At 46.7% G+C, this 14,923-nt stretch overlaps 1 pseudogene; it reads left to right on the forward strand.

Annotated features, from left to right (window-relative positions):
• On the forward strand, nt 1-13,689 carry LOC138830536 (heterogeneous nuclear ribonucleoprotein A3-like; annotated as a pseudogene).
• Nucleotides 13,690-14,923: the final 1,234 nt, after the last annotated feature.

Raw genomic sequence — 14,923 nt, forward strand, 5'->3', positions numbered from 1 at the left:
ATGAAAACCCGACTGGCTGTCCCATGTGGGGACGATGGGCATCTGGCCTCCACTCCTCTGATTGGTGAGATCAGTTGTCCACTAGAGACGGCTGAAAGTGTGCCAGGTACTGGGTTTAAAGGAAAAAAGTTTCCCACCATCCACCACAAATCTTCTGAGCTTAGTCTCCTTAGTCCCTCTGCAGATGGGAAGAAGCAAAGGCTCTGAGGCCAAGTACTGACCTTGCTTGATAGGGCTTTAAAAAAAAATCAGTGGTGGTAGGGGCTGGGAATGTGGCTTAGTGGTAGAGTGCTTGCCTAGTATGCGTGAAGCCCTGGGTTCGATTCCTCAGTACCACATACACAGAAAAGGCCAGAAGTGGTGCTGTGGCTTGAGCAAAAGAAGCTCAGGGACAGTGCTCAGGCCCTGAGTTCAAGTCCCAGGACAGGCAACAACAACAAAAAATCAGTGGTGGCAAAAGCCAGGCTCTGGTGGTTCAAGCCCCAGGATTGGCATGCACATGTGCGCGCACACACACACACACACACACACACACACACACACACACACACACACACACACACACACACACACAGAGGAAAGTGGCAAAAGCCCATGCTGAGATCTGAGGACTGTGGTTTGAAGCCAGCCTGGGCAGGGAAGTCCATGAGATTCTTATCTCCAATTAATCAGCAACCCCCCTCCCCAAAGTGGAGCTGTAGCTCAAATGATGCCAGTCTTGAGCGAAAGAGCTCAAGGACAGTGCCCTAGGACCTAAATTCAAGCCCCAGGACCAACACCAATAAAATAAAATTAACATAAATAAAAATCAATGCTGTCTGTGAGTCATGCCGGGGCCACCTGGGTATAAGGTCTGAGTTCTGCCTATGCTGTGCTGAGTCTGATCAGCATAGTGTGTGATGGGGGGAGGGAACAAAAGCTCTGGGAAGATTAAATAACTGGGCCTGGCTAAGGTGTGGCTCTCCAGCCCAGGTGTGGCTCATTCAAACACAAGCTGGCCACATGGTCACTTATTTATTAATCTTAACTCCATACTATTCTGCCTTAGCCTCTGGTTTATGGGTATTTGTAGAGATCTTTGCCTACCTCTCCCACTCTGTGAGGCACTCCCTCAGGGCTGGGCCTCTAGATGAGGCACCTGGCACAGAGCCGGAGTCAGAGAACATGGCTGTCACAGAAGTGAAACACACACACACACACACACACACACACACACACACACACACACACACACACACACACACTTCCTGGGCATAGCTTTGGGCAAAGTAGAAAGCTGTACTCAAAAGGTCACCAGAAGCCACCAGATGCAAAGCTGGGAGCTTGGAGAGACACCTGATGCAAGCTTCTTGTCAGAACTGAACATTTGAGCTGGGTGTGGTAGTGTACCCCTGCCATCCCAGCACGTAGGAGGAGGCTGAGAACAGGAGGAGCAAGAGTTTGAGTCCAGCCTGGGCTATCTAGGGAGACCCTGCCTCAATACAACCCCAAACAAAAATCTGAAGATTCAAGTTGTCATGTTTATTGTTACAAAAGTATTATGTATATCTGGAAGAGACTATACATGCATCATACAGTTCAAAAATTTAAAAAGTCCAAAGAATACACAATAAAACAGCCTCATGCCAGTCTCCCAGGCCCCCTTCTAGAAGGATCCTCTGCCCCCAGTCTTGTATGTCCTTTTAAAAATTCCTGTAACTTGGGCTAGGAAGGTGGCTCAGTGGTAGAGCACTTGCCTTGCATGAATGAGGCCCTGGGTTCGATTCCTCAGCACCATATAAGCAAAAAGAAAAAAAAGCCGGAAGTGGTGCTGTGGCTCAAGTGGTAGAGTGCTATCCTTGAGCTGAAGAGCTGAGGGACAGTGCCCAGGTCCCACAACCAACAACAACAAAAACAAGAATTACATTTAAAACTGTGATACCTACTGGGATACCTAGACTTACACTGATTTTATTCTAACCAGCAATGTATGAGGTGCTAGTTCCCTATATTTTCAATGAATCCTAAGTTAGTGACCCTTTTCACCCTTATCAATATGATGTGTGAAAGAAGACATTTTATGGGAATCTTTTTTTTGTTGTTGTTGGTCATGGGGCTTGAACTCTGGGCTTGGGCGCTGTCCTTGTGCTCTTCAGCTCAAGTTGAGCACTCTACCACTTGAGCCACAGCATCACTTCCGGTTTTCTAGTGGTTTATTGGAGATACGAGTCTCATGGACTTTCCTGCCTGGGCTGGCTTTGAACCGCGATCCTCAGATCTCAGCCTCCTGAGTAGCTAGGATTATAGGCTTGTGAATCTTATTTTGCATTTCTCTCTCTGTGAGTGAAGCAGAACACGTTCTTTGTCTCAGTGAGTTCTGTATATCCTACATTGAGAATTGGTTGCTTGTATTCTTTGCCCCTTTTGTTCCAAGGTTGTGACTATCTTAGTTATCTGAAGAAACTCTTCACATGTCTTGGGAGTTGCAGCTTTGGATCCATGCTAAGGTTTTTTGTTTTTTTTTTTAATTATTACCTTTAGTTGTATAAAGGAATTTCAGTCCAACACATCAGCTCATTACCATACTCTATCTTATTAGCTTATTAGCATACTCTATCTTATTAGCTTATTAGCATACTCTATCTTATTAGCTTATTAGTACACTCTATCTTAACAAATGTTACCCCTCCTATCATGTTCCTTACTCATCACCTCAAGCTACCTAGTTCCATGTTCTATGCACATTGACTATATTATTCACCATCCTTCCTCTCTCCATTTGTCCACCCTCTCCATGATAGGGGTAGTAGGTTCTTACTTGCCTGTTTGTGGACTACAAGTTGGGTTATAAGAGGTGTCTCATTTTTCACTTTCTATCGTAGGCAGGACTATTTGCCTCCTTGTCTTATCTCCTCTATAATAACCCCTCATAATCCTAGGAACTCGCCCTCCAGCTATCAGATTTAAACTTTATGACCTCCTTTGGAGATGAGTGGTGACACTCCCATGTGTGTTGGGAGACAATTCTCCCTCCTTGGGTCTCTTGCATGCCTGTATATACACTTTGGAAGGACTTTTCTTCTGTGCTGTCTCCTTAAGGGAGGTGTTACTAGCCATCTGCACTGAAAGATAGAGATAGTGTTTCCTACTGTGGACTCTTACAGTCCTTTGCAAGACCAACCTTGAGGAAAAGCCATGGAACTGCAGATGCCTGATTCATCCCCCCCTTCCCCTTCCCGGTCCCCCCCTTCCACCCCCCCCAACCCCTGTAATGCTGCCCATTAAAAGCAGCTATGCTGCTTTTCAACGAGGTTAAACATTTCACTTTATCGCAAATTAAGCACATCAACTTTTACCTTGCTTTTAGGGGCACCTGTGTGTGTGTGTGTGTGTGTGTGTGTGTGTGTGTGTGTGTGTGTGTGTGTGTGTGTGTGTGTGTGTGTGTGTGTGTGTGTGTGTTGTGCACGTGCACGCGTACACTGGAGCATGAACTCAGGGCTTTGTACTCTTACTTGGCTTTCTGTCCCTTCTCCTCCCTAAGGTTGGTGCTTTACCACTTAAACAACAGCTCCACTTCTGGCTTTTTGATAGTTATTTGGAAATAAATGAACTTTCCTTCCCCAGCTGGCTTTGTACTGTGATCCTCAGATTTCAGCCTCCTGAGTAATTAGGATTACAGGGATGAACCACCAGTGCCAGGTTACCATTTTTCTTTTTTCTTTTTCTTTTTTTGTGGGGAAGGCATTAATTTACAAAATTAAGGGCTGATCACACAATGAGTTAAACCCAATTGATGAGAATATTAGGGACTGACCAAAGGCTTCCCCACATCAAATAAACTGCATAATCTGTACATGGGAATTTTAATTAATTAATTAAACTCCCTACTTGGTTAAAACTTGGTTTAATTATTCTATGAACAAGGTGGGCTTACTGGAATAATGAAAGTATTTCTGGAGTACAGATCAGATAGGTTTGTAGGTTTGCCTGAGGCTCATTGTAAGAGACTTGATTTCCCAAATCGGGGATACAAAGTGGGTCATGTGTGTAGCGACCAAGGAGGTCAAGCTTTGTGTTGTACTCATTGTGCTTGAGGGGAAGGAAGATTTGGTGCCAGCATGAAGCTCAAGTTGCTTTTTGTGTAGTGAGTAATAGAGTTTTTTTGTTCGTCGTGGGCTTGAACTCAGGACCTGGGTGCTGTCTCTGAGCTCCCTTTGCTCCAGGCTAGCACTCTACCACTTTGAGCCATAGCTCCACTTCCAGTTTTCTAGTGGTTAATTGGATCTAAGGGTCTCATGGACTTTCCTGCTTGGACTGGCTTTGAACTGTGATCTTTAGATCACAGCTTCCTGAATAACTAGGACTACAGGCATGAACCACCAGTGCCCGGCTGAAGTCTTTTTCTTCTTTTGTTCCCTGACCTGAAAGTTTCTGGTCTTCCTTAAAACATTGGGAAGAAACTTGTTAGCTTGCAAATAAATTGTGTTCTCAGCTTCGGGGCACCCTGCACCTGGCTGGCTGACTCACCTGAAATCTCAGACCCTTGTAGACTGTGACAATTTGGCAGCTGGAGGTTTAGATTGAGCCAAAGGTCACCCAGATAAGAAGCAACAAAACTGGGTCTGGAACTGAGCCTCTTACTTTATCCCCCAAGTTTTGGCCATGCTAGTGTGCCCTTCTTCTGCTTGATTACCCTACTTCCTGGCTGCTGTATTTTTGTGTCTTTCCCATGCCTCTTGCAGAGATTCAGCACAGGTGTTCAATGAATCTTATGTTTTGGTTTGCCAATTTTAAGGAGGTTCAGAATCAGCTGGGGGAAATGATCAAAAAAATTCAGAGTTATTGGCTGGGCATGGTGATGTACACCTGTAATCTCAACATTGGGAAGGCAAGAGCATCCCAAGGTCAAGGGCTGCCTGATAAGAAAAGGCAACAGAACATGGGAAATTAAGTCAGTGATGTCCTCTTTTTAAGATACAGCATCTGACCCTGAGTGGAAAGTTGCTAGGACTGGTTCATACAATTAACTTAAAGGCTTGCTTATGTGGTAATTGTGAAAGTCCATGCATCTGGAAAGTCCCAAGGAGAACAGGATATTAGAAGGGAATCAGCTAGCAGAAAGAAGCGTAGACCACCATAAAAAGAAAAAAAAAAACTAATGGCATACATGTCGGAAAGTACACACCCTAAAAGCCTTTCCACCCCAAGAGAACAAAGGTGGAGACAACTCAAGCCTGCTTTGATCTTAAATTCTACCACTGAAATTTAGGCAACATTTGGGAAGATAGTATACCATGAGGTACTCAGCCAGTGAGGAGCTAAGGGGAGGAACTGCTGATTGTCACTCTCTGGGTACCTCTGCCCACCAGACACCCCACCTTATGAAACTGTTAAAGACTTGCTTTTGCTGTGCTTCTTGTTGAGGCCAAAGTCTTTTAAAAATACCTTTAAAATTTGATGCTGAATACCAGGGCTTGAACTCAGGGCCTTGCGTTCTTTCTTGGCTTTGTTGTTCAAGCCGGGTGCTCTACGGCGTGAGCCATGCCTCCTCCTCTGGCTTTTTACCGGTTAATTGGAGATAAGAGTCAATGGGACTCTTCTACGTAGGCTGGCTTTGAGTCTCGCTGCTCAGATCTCAGCCTCCTGAGTAGCGAGGATGATAGGTATGAACCACCAGTACCCGACTTCCAAGTCCATTCTTGGAGTCTGGGAGGGCGTTATTGTTTTTGTTTTTGAGATAGGAGAATGAACTGGAATGTCCAGCCGTCATGTCTATGTTGTTACTCCTGGCAAGGTCTGCCCCTTGCAGCGCAGTGTCCCTGCTTCTTGACCTGCCCCCCACTCCCACCCCTTTCCTGGCTCTTCTGCTCAAATTGCTCTTGGAGCTCCTGTAGCCCTGTTATCATCTGTGCCCCTCCTTGAATCCTGGCCTGTCACTCAGAAGCCTACAGTGTTTGCTTGCCTTTTTCTCTTCCCCCTAACCCCTGGATGAATGATGGATGATCTGATTGTCCCCTGTGGGCAGGTGGCCTGTTTATAGAGGGCCTACGTGATGTCTCTCTTTGCAGGAAACCAGCTGCGGGCCCTCAGGCACCCAGGGTCTCTCTTCTTCCTGTTCTGTTTTGCAACCTACAAACCCACAGAGCCGGGCTAAAGCAGTAGGCTGAAACTAATTCTCACAAAAGTTATGGGAAACAAATGTGTTGCATGTGAAACGAATGAGTTGCTTGGGTGTAGGTGTGTGCCTGTGTGTACCAGGACATGCAGATGTGCAGACGTGTGTATGTGTGTAAGGAGTGTGAGATGCATGAGCATCTATCGCCAGAGAAAGGATGTGGGCTTCCCTCCGCTTCCCAGTGAACACACAAGATCACAGCAGGTCCTTGCAATCCATTCATGAAGAGCATTTCAGGGTGTCTCCCCCCCAAAAGAAGGAGCGCCACACAAGGTGAGAGTGTAGCAAGGATTTATTTTATATTGCAAGCTAAGGCGGGGTGGGGGATGAAGAAAGAGAAGCAGTTCCTGCTCCCCATGTAGGAAATAGAGGAGTTAAAGATTCAAATGGGCAGTGCATGGCTGCCTGCTGCCTTTATTCTTTCTGAGCTTGGGGAATACATGTGGTTATGTTCTCTAGCAACCTCTGGCCATTAGGCAATGGTTCTGTGTGTGTGTGTGTGTGTGTGTGTGTGTGTGTGTGTGTGTGTGTGTGTGTGTGTGTATGTGAGAGAGAGGGGGGGGGAGAGGGAGAGAGGGGGAGAGAGAGAGAGAGAGGTAGGAAGGGAGGGAGGGAGGGAGGGGGAGAGAGTTTCTTATTCTAAAACATGGAGACATCTCTGGGCCTACCTGAGTACTCTAAAGTGATTCTCTCCCCTTCCCTGCAAAGATACAGACTTTTCTGCTGTTGTCTATGGTGGGCAGGGTTCACACAGCCCTTCGGACTCACTAGGGCTACAACCTTGTAGTGGGCGATGCCTGCTTAGTGTTTCTGCTCAGCAGTAGATAATGCCTGCCAGGATTGCAGTTCCACTGCCTGCCCTGCTGCCGCTTCCTCAGGTTCTTTGTTTGCTTTTTGGCAGTTACTGGGGATTGAACTCAGGGCCTTGTACTTGGTAGGCAGGTGCTTTTCCACTCAAGCCACTTCACCAGCTCTCCTTGGGTTCTTGTTTCAGGAATTTGATGAAGTCCAAGACGGTGGAGGATGAGTGGGAAGAACTTGATTCAGAAGACAAATATCTTGCTTAAAGGCTGCCACCATGACCCTGCCTACTCCATCAGTTAGTTGTCCATTCTCTCTTATTCCTAAGTGGCTCTCTCTGTCCAGATGTCCTTGCTTGTCCTTATTATGATTAGGTGTTTTAGAAGGTGACACTTTTATTGGTTGGGTCCTACAACATATTGATTGGTTGTTAATTCCTAACCAGGTCCCTTCTGCAAATCTTTTCCCTGGGGTCATGGGAAGGCAATGGGAATGAGAGGGGCTAAGGAAGGCCAAGATGCCCCTAGGTTCTAACTTTATTCTTTCATGTTGACTACCAAAAGGCTTAGATTACTGTTATGCATCTCTATGTCCAGGTTGGCTTTGAACTCTCAATCCTCTTCAATTCTCCTGCCTCAGCCTCCTGAGTGCTGGGATTACAGGTCTGTGCCATCACATCCACTTTGACATGTTTCTTAATGGTCAAGGGGAGGAATGATAAGAGACAAGGAATATAGGCATCTGGTAGGTGTGGGAAACTCAGGATATCTAAGTCTTCTCTTGCCTCTCATCCTGTAAGCTTCCCTTCTGATTTCCAGGCACAGGTCTTCCATCGGGAAGTGCTGTGTTGGGTGTGTGCGTTTGCCAAGGCTGAGCTGGGTGAGTCCTGAGCTAGGATAGGTAAGCAGCATTGAAGCCGTTTCCCATCCTCCTAGGCCTCTGTCTGAATCCCAGATGAGTCCTACCGAGAAATCTCCTTCCACAGGCCAGTGAGTTCCATCAGAGAGGGCGGGGCCTGGGCAGGAGGGAGTGAAGGCAGGGCAGGAAAGGCTTCCTGGAAATGGGGTTCCATGGCTAGTTCTTGTTCCACTCTGGTGCTGGCTTGGCTGGTACAAGGGGCTGCTGCTTGGATACCTGGGAAGGGCTGGGACTGGCCTTGTAGATTGGAAATCTTGCTTGGAGTAGGTGTGAGGTGGCTAGAGTTGTCCATGAGGTTTTGAGCACCTGTTTCCTATTAATTATTGTCCACTGATCAAAATCTTCCTTGGAGACTAGGCCCCAGTCAGGGAGTTAGACATCCGATATCCTTTCTCCTCCCTCAATCTCTAGGCTTCAGCATTTCTGACATTCCTAGCTCTTGGATGTGAGATTCCTGCCTGATGAATGTTTATCTTCAGCCAGGAGAAGGCAGGAAGGGCTAGAAGGGGTGCTGGGACCCAGCCATCTATCTCCCCAGCCTTGAAACTCCTTCTAGCTACCCTTAGGAATGTCCCTTCTCCCCTGCTCCCCCCTGAGCCTATAAGGCACCACTGGACAGCCTGAAGCCAGTGCAGGATGGTTTTCTTTCCCTGGAGCCTCGCACAGCACACCCAGTCAGAAGTGAAGACATGGAACTCATCCCTCAGCTCAATATCAGAGGTGCTACAGAAGCAATGTTGCCTTGATGGAAATTGGCAAATTCTGATCAGAAGTCACTTTCCTGTTCCACTACTGATCCGTTAGGCCAGGCCACAGATCAGTCCTAGGACTGAAGGAAAGCTAGAGGGCTGGGTAAGTAGTAAGGAATAAAAAGATGGCAACCTCAAGATGGAAGCATGATACTGCACAAACACTAGTCTTTTTTCCCATCAGGCCTAGAGGATTTCTGCCTGTCATGTACCATAAGGCAGTAAGTCTGGGCTTGGGACTTGAGGGAATGCTGTAAGGAGAATATTTCCACACTCATGCTCAGTGGCAGAAACCAATGGAGGACCAAAATCAAACTGTGGGCTCTCACTAACCAAGTATGGGGGCAGGAGGAGAATTAATAAAGCATAAAGGCCACTTCCCTGGAGGACTTCACCCGATTCCAGGCTCTGGGACCTCTCTCTAGGGAGAGGAGCCTCTGTACTCTAATTTGTTTTCAATGAATGTGCTGCTTTAGTACTTCGCGACTCCTCTATCTCTTAATTCTTTGCTGGGTAGAGGAACGGACCTGTACTCCGAACTGCATCATGACTGCAGTTAAAATGCTGGTCTCAGCTGTCAAACTAGGTCCTTCCAGATTCTTCTCCATCTCTTGTGTCCCATGCAAATCCATTGCTTGACCTGTAGACTCTGCTTTCCTGGCGTCCCACACATTGTGCTACTGCACCCCCAGGACTCAGATGCTTCTCAAGAACAAGCTCCCAGAGCTTCTGGCCTCTTAGTGCATCTCCAGCTTCCCTCTCTGCTCTCTAGAGAGCGGTGGAGGGATCCCACCCTGAACATCACTGCTTGACGCTCCTTATCAGAAGAAGAACATCCGGCTCTGTGCACTCAGCCTCCTCTGAAACACCCCAAGCAGGAGGGGCGTCCCTCCATTGGGTTCCTGCCTGCATGCTCCCTGGAGATCCAGAGGCCCCTCCTGAGACTTTTTCTTGACCCCCTCTCCCCTCAGTGGCACTTACCTACCACCCCAGGAATGGCAGCCCAAACAGGACAGAGAGTTTTGTCCTCTTCTAGAAGTCTGGAGTCTAGAAGGTGCTGGTATATAGAAAGTAGTCCATAATCATGTATTAAATTAATTTCAAAAGGTGGGCTTCTGAGCTGGGCACCAGTGGCTCAAGCCTGTAATTCTAGCTACTCAGGAGGCTGAGATTTGAGGATTGTGGTTCAAAGCCAGCCAGGGCAGGAAAGTCCGTAAGACTCTTATCTTCAATTAACCACTAAAAATTGGAAGTGGAGCAGTAACTCAAAGTGGTAGAGTGCTATAGTTGAGTAAAAGAGCTCAGGGACAGCACCCAAGCCCCATGATTGACAAAGAAAGAAAGAAAGAAAGAAAGAAAGAAAGGAAGAAAGAAAGAAAGAAAGAAAGAGAGAAAGAAAGAAACCCCAAAAGCGACTTTCTCTCTTTCTTCTTCTTTTCCAGAAACTAACCATTAAACAATACCCATGCTGGAGTTGCTGGGGCTAGGTGTAACCTGAGCTCCAGACCTAGCCAGGGAGGCCATGTTGGACAAAAGTGGGATGTGTGTCAGGGCAGGAGAGAACAGTTTCTGCCTGAGAGGCCCAGGTGCTCCTCTAGGGCTCCAAGCAATCATGGAAGCCCTGGGGCAGCCTTCTTTTTATCCTGGTGATACTGAAAACAAACAGACAAAGAGCCAACCTTGGACCAGGTCCTTTGTTTTTATGGTCTTGAAGAATGAGTCCACAGTCATATAAGGAGAAGTAAAATGGCAAAGATTTACTGAAGAAAAAAAATGTTAAACAGAACTCCTGGGAGACAGGAGGGGGTCCCAAAGGAGGGCACTGCCTGGTATGTTGGGATACTTTGTACAGGGATTCATAGATGTCTCTAGGAGAAAGCTACATGACTCGGAAGTTCATTGGGCAGCCTGTGGGCCATATCAGTATTTGGGCCCAATCATCGGCTCCACACAGTCTGTAGGAGTTCTCCATGAGTCTTTCAGCCTCTCTGATTGGGTGCTTGTTCTGGTGTACATCTCTGGGGTCCAATCAGCTCACTGTTCACATACATGTCTTCCAGGGGCCAGGGCAATGATGTCTTGCCCAAGGGCAGCATGGGCAACTGATCAAGGCCATGTGATGTGATGTCTGAGGGTCCACATATGGGATTGCTCAAGGCCATGGGTGTGAGAAGCAGAACCTCTATGGGAGGGAGCCTTTGCTTTGGTTGGCTAGCCAGGCTCTTTTTCTGCTCTTCAGTGGACCTGACACTCTCTGCGCTCTAGTTCGGGCAATATGGGCCTTGGCCTGGGTCCCCAAATGGGGTTCATATAGACTATGGCAGAGTGAAGGCAGAGGTAGCTAAGGCTAGGGCCAGCTGGCCCCTCCCTGTGTAGGGAGAGACCTGAGCCTTCTCACGTCTAAGTCTACTCAGCCTAGCTTTCCCAGGGTGTGGAATGTGGCACCCGAGGGGGAACTGGTCCACTTTTGCTCCCTTCCCCTCAGCTTGGACAGGGGCCCATCCCCACGGGAGAAGATGAAGCTCTTTTCCTCCCTTACAGCTTGCCCTGGTTCTGGTCAGGCTGGTTTTTCCTCTCCTGATGACCAGGGGTCATCCCGACTCAACCTGACTGCCCTGCCCCCTCTCCTGGCTTTCTATTGGTGAGAAAGGCCTGAGCTCTTGAGCCACTGTTGGAGTGGCCATGGATCCCTGCCTGGCTTGTGTCTGTCTGTGGCCTTGAGCTGCTCACACAGCATGGACAGCTTTGCCCTGCCCTGCTGCCAGACTTCAAGCCAACTAGGAAGAATTGGAAGAATTGGATTCTTCCTAGTTAGGGAGCACGTAAGGCTGTTAAGAGAAGGCATGGTCTCACGACAGTGTGGGAATGCAGGGGTCTGGCTCATTTGAGATGCCCAGGACTTGGCTGGGTTTTCTGGCACCTGGCAGCACTCTGTGCATTGTGCTTCTGTTCTTCTTATCCCTCCAGTTTGCCATATAAGGCATTTGGGAAGTACCCCTACCTTCCATTAATTACCTCCACACCCTCTTGTCTCCTTTTATAGATCCCAAACTGATCTCCTTCCCCTAAGTCCTACCCACTTCCATCATCCTGCCCTACCCCAGACCCATGGTTATTTCTCAGATGTAAATCTGATCATCTCACATCTCTTAACTTTCCATCATCTTCAGGGCCAAGTCTAGCTCTTGGCTGACTCTCCCTGACACCCTCCCCTGTAGTCCCTAAGTCAAACCTACCCCCTACCCCCTGCTGAAATGCCTGCTTTCTCTTTGCCTCTCTGCCACATAAGTACCCACCTTACTTTCAGCTTCTTACTCAAGGGGTATGTCTTTTTTTTTAAATTTTATTTTTTTTACATTTTTAAAAAATGTTTTTGTCAGTTATGGGGTTTGAACTCTGGGCCTAGGCACTGTCCCTCAGCTCTTCAGCTCAAGGTGAGTGTTCTACCACTTGAGCTACAGCGCCACTTCCACTTTTCTGGTGGTTAATTGGAGATAAGAGTCTCAGAGATGCTGGGCACCAGTGGCTCACGCCTGTAATCCTAGCTACTCAGGAGGCTGAGATCAGAGGATCAGGATTCAAAGCCAGCCTGGGCAGGAAACTCTGTGACATTCTTATCTCCAATAAACCACCAGAAAACTGGAAGAGGTGCTGTGGCTGAAGGTAGAACACTTGCCATGAGCTGAAGAGCTGAGGGACAGTGCCCAGTCCCAGAGTTCAAACCCCACGACCGACTAAAAAAAAAATCTCAGACTTTCCCGCCTGGGCTGGCTTTGAACCTCGATCCTCCTGAGTAGCTAGGATTACAGGCATGAGCCACCAGCACCCGGCTAAAAATATTTGTGTGTGTGCCTGTACTGAGGCTTGAATTAGGGCCTGGGCTGGTGCTCTACCAATTGAGACACACCTTCACTTCTGTCTTTTTTCTGGTTAGTTGGAAATAAGAGTCTCACAGAGATTGAACTCGAGTTGGAAGAGGCAAGTCCGGTCTCAAAATAGAGGGCCATGATCCAAAGGAACCAGAGCAGCTGCTGAAGCTGTTTATTGGTGGTCTGAGCTTTGAAACTACAGGTGATAGTTTAAGAGAACGTTTTGAGAAATGGGGCACACTCACAGATTGTGTGGTAATGAGAGATCCTCAGAAAAAAAAAACAAAAACAATGTTCCAGGGGCTTTGGTTTTGTGACTTATTCTTGTGTTAAAGAGGTGGATGCAGCCATGTGTGCTAGACCCCCACAAGGTTGATGGACGTGTTGTGGAACCAAAGAGAGCAGTTTCTAGAGAGGATTCTGTGAAGCCAGGAGCCCATCTAACAGTGAAGAAAATTTTTGTTGGTGGTACTAAAAAAGATTCAGAAGAATATAATTTGAGAGACTACTTTGAAAAATATGGCAAGATTGAAACCATAGAAGTTATGGAAGACTGGCAGAGTGGAAAAGAGAGAGGATTTGCTTTTGTAACTTTTGATGATCATGACACAGTTGATAAAATTGTTGTTCGGAAATACCACACTATTAATGGGCATAATTGTGAAGTAAAAAAGGCCCTTTCTAAACAAGAGATGCAGTCTGCTGGATCACAAAGAGGTCGTAGAGGTGGATCTGGCAACATTATGGGTGGTGGAGGAAACTTTGGAGGTAGTGGAGGTAATTTTGGACGTGGTGGAAACTTTGGTGGAAGAGGAGGCTATGGTGGTGGAGGTGGTGGCAGCAGAGGTAGCTATGGAGGAGGTGATGATGGTGGATACAGTGGATTTGGAGGTGATGGTGGTAACTATGGCGGCTGTCCTGGTTATAGTAGTAGAGGAGGTATGGTGGTGGAGGACCAGGTTATGGAAACCAAGGTGGAGGATATGGGGGTGGTGGAGGAGGATATGATGGTTACAATGAAGGAGGAAATTTTGGTGGCGATAACTATAATGATTTTGGAAATTACAGTGGACAACAGCAATCAAATTATGTACCCATGAAGGGGGGGCAGTTTTTGTGGAAGAAGCTCTGGCAGTCCATATGCGGTGGTTATGGATCTGGTGGTGAAAGTGGTGGATATGGTAGCAGAAGGTTTTAAAAACAATAGAAAAGGGGCTACAGTTCTTAGCAGGAGAGAGAGCAAGGAGTTGTCAGGAAAGCTGTAGTTTACTTTGAGACAGTTGTCCCAAATGCATTAGAGGAGCTGTAAAAATCTGCCACAGAAGGAACGATGATCCATAGTCAGAAAAGTTACTGCAGCTTAAACAGGAAACCCTTCTTGTTCAGGACTGCCATAGCCACAGTTTGCAAAAAGTGCAGCTATTGATTAATGCAATGTAATGTCAATTAGATGTATATTCCTGAGTTCTTTTATCTGTTGTAGCTTTGTCTTTTTCTTTTTATTACATCAGGTATATTGCCCTGTAAATTGTGGTAGTGGTACCAGGAATAAAAATATTAAGGAGGGGCTGGGAAGGTGGCTCAGTGGTAGAGCGCTTGCCTTGCATGCATGAGGCCCTGGGTTCGATTCCTCAGCACCACATAAGCAGAAAAAAAAAGCCGGAAGTGGTGCTATGACTCAAGTGGTAGAGCACTAGCCTTGAGCTGAGGAGCTGAGGGACAAAGCCCAGGCCCAGAGTTCAGACCCCATGACTGGACCCAAAAAAATAAAAAAATAAAAAATAATTAAGGAATTTTTAACTTTTCAATATTTGTGTAGTTCAGTTTTTCTACATTTTAGTACAGAAACTTTAACAAAATGCAGTTTTGAAGGTGTTTCCTTGTGAGTTAACAGGTAAAGATCATTGTTAATCACTATTTTGTATGAATTTTGCTAAAGTTAACTGTAAAGAAACACCTACTGACTTGCAGTTTAAGGGGAATCTATTCTCTTCATTTCCAAACCATGGTACGAATGGGCGCTGACATGTGGAGAGAATAGATACTTGTATGTATGCATTGTGTGTTTTTAGATACATAGGGTTGGGTATTTAAATTAGCATATTTGTGAATTTAATAGCATTAAGATTACCTTCAAATGAAAAAAAAAACACCCTCAAAATCCCTAAAAAAAAAAAAAAAAAGAGTCTCACAGACTTTCCTTTCCCCGGCTGGCTTTGAACCATGGTCCTCTCAGATCAGCTTCTGGAGCAGCTAGTATTTCAGGCACTAGCCATTGGTGCCTGGCTTGGGCTATGTCTTTGATATGCCCAAATGCTATTGACCCGAGTTCTACATGATGGCCCACAGTGGCTATCTGCTCTAACACCCCTAATGCTCTCCCAAGTTATAGCAGAACGTCCCCAGTGCCAAGGTGGCTGTTGGCTGAAGGC

The sequence above is a fragment of the Dipodomys merriami genome, unplaced genomic scaffold, assembly GCF_024711535.1.
Source record: "Dipodomys merriami isolate MVZ:Mamm:240054 unplaced genomic scaffold, mDipMer1.0.p SCAF_19, whole genome shotgun sequence".
NCBI lineage: Eukaryota > Metazoa > Chordata > Mammalia > Rodentia > Heteromyidae > Dipodomys > Dipodomys merriami.